This window comes from Oncorhynchus tshawytscha, linkage group LG22, assembly GCF_018296145.1.
Source record: "Oncorhynchus tshawytscha isolate Ot180627B linkage group LG22, Otsh_v2.0, whole genome shotgun sequence".
Classification (NCBI taxonomy): Eukaryota; Metazoa; Chordata; class Actinopteri; order Salmoniformes; family Salmonidae; genus Oncorhynchus; species Oncorhynchus tshawytscha.
Genome location: NC_056450.1, coordinates 39,950,186 through 39,952,217, shown reverse-complemented (window position 1 = coordinate 39,952,217; position 2,032 = coordinate 39,950,186). Strand labels below are relative to the sequence as shown.

Sequence of the window (2,032 nt, the reverse complement as noted above, 5' to 3'; positions counted from 1 at the left end):
AATGTTGTTCAATAATTCACACAAAACATGTGTTAAAATGTCATTGGACACAAAAGGCAACGGATTGTAGGAATGATCCACCTGTTGTTATACCCTCTGCTGAGACAGAAGACAGAGACAGAGACTGAGCTGAGTCAACTGGGTTCAATCAGAATCACTCAAAGATGATCATAATAACAGAGAAGGCACACAACTAATCAGTAATGGTGTCAAGTTCTATCACTGTGCATACTATTCATGATGTCATGCACTGGTATCATGTCTCCTTTGTGGATATCCTCACTGAAGTGTACGTCACACCAGTGGATGGGAAGAACAGCTGACTGCCATTCATGCAGGTGACTCACTATGGCCCTGTAGTCAAGGTCGAAATTTGCTTTCACCATTGTGATCTCAACATCCATGGTCTTCCCTGGTGGGATCTTCACGTTGATGGTATCCGATTCTGTTATGGTCTCTGTCTTCTGCAGGCTGGTGGTTTGCTCCACTCCCACGGTCAAGCTGAACCCTGATGACACCTCGACCAGATATGGGATCCCCACTTTGACCGACATATTCAAGGTGGATTCTATCTTGTTGCTGACAGACCAGGAGGAAGTCTTGGTCAGGGTCTGCTGTATGTAATGGACTCTTCTTGAACCAATGAGGTGTCATTGTGGTGGGACACGGATTTCACATATTCTGGAGTCACCTAAAATCAACACACACACAAAGATACAAATTGTTCAGATAAGACAAAGACAATTTTAGAACTAATCATCAGTGAGGAACTGATCAATTGATTTGTAGTAAGCCAACAATAGTAACTAATGTGTCTGTATGTGTGTGTGACTGTCCTAGAAATGAGATGCCTGATGAATGTCAACCCCCATGTTGGATTACATGTTTTAAAGTGGACAGCCCCCTTAATGTTAGAGCATCGGTAGAGTTTTCCTGAGCTGTCTACACACACCTGGGGTTTGAAGAGGGACAGGGTGGGATACTTCATGTCAGTCAGCACGGACGACTTGATGGTGTAGATGAAGAGGAAGCCCATGCAGTCGATGTCTGAGCCAGACCTGCCCTACAGTCCCAGGCAGATTCCAGACCCCACATCTTTGGGGTACTCAGTCTTCAGTGGCCAGCTGGTAATTTTTTCAAAGAACTGACGGTTCTGACTCGTCGTGAACTTGATGGCACCCAGACGTGTGCCGACACCGTTACCCCACAGAGACAGCTTGGTGATGCGCTCACCGAGTTTGAACTCAAACTCATTGAAAGTGTGTGAATTTCCAAAGGTCGCAACACGCCTGTCCACTAGCTCCGCCCGCACAGCTTTGACCCACCAGCCTTCCACCGCCACTCCGATCTCCTTGAGGGTTGCACCGTTGTCCATGCCGTGGAATTCAAATGAACTGCCTCCTCCACCACCAATCAACTGCAGTCTGGTTGCCATGTTAAGTGTGTGTGTACGTCACGTAACCTGAAATACAAATTTGGTCAGATAAATTTAAGAAACCTTCAACTCAAACTCAGATCTGATTCAGACATTCAAAGCACCAACAGGAAATTAAAGAACAAGATAAAAGGATCAAACAATAACTAAGGGATATAATGATTCATGGTAGGAACTAGAGATCGAGCAACACATCAGTCTAAGGCAGGGCTCTTCAACGCTGTTCCTGGAGAGCTACCCTCCTGTTGGTTTTCACTCCAGCACCAGTTGTAACTAACCTGATTATACCATCTACTACATCTTGCCTATGCCGTTCGGCCATCGCTCATCCATATATCATCCATATATATTTTTATGTACATATTCATAAGTACATATATGTACTTATTCATTCCTTTACACTTGTGTGTGTATAAGGTAGGTGTTGTGAAATTGTTAGATTAATTGTTAGATATTACTACATGGTCGGAACTAGAATCACAAGCAATTCGCTACACTCGCATTAACATCTGTTAACCATGTGTATGTGACAAATAAAATTGGATTTGATTGGATTAGAATCTGGTGGACTAGATTGGGATTGGAATGAAAAAAATA

General features: G+C 43.7%; 1 pseudogene; it reads right to left on the bottom strand.

Moving 5' to 3' along the window:
• Positions 1-256: 256 nt before the first annotated feature.
• On the bottom strand, positions 257-1,461 carry LOC121840480 (annotated as a pseudogene).
• Positions 1,462-2,032: the final 571 nt, after the last annotated feature.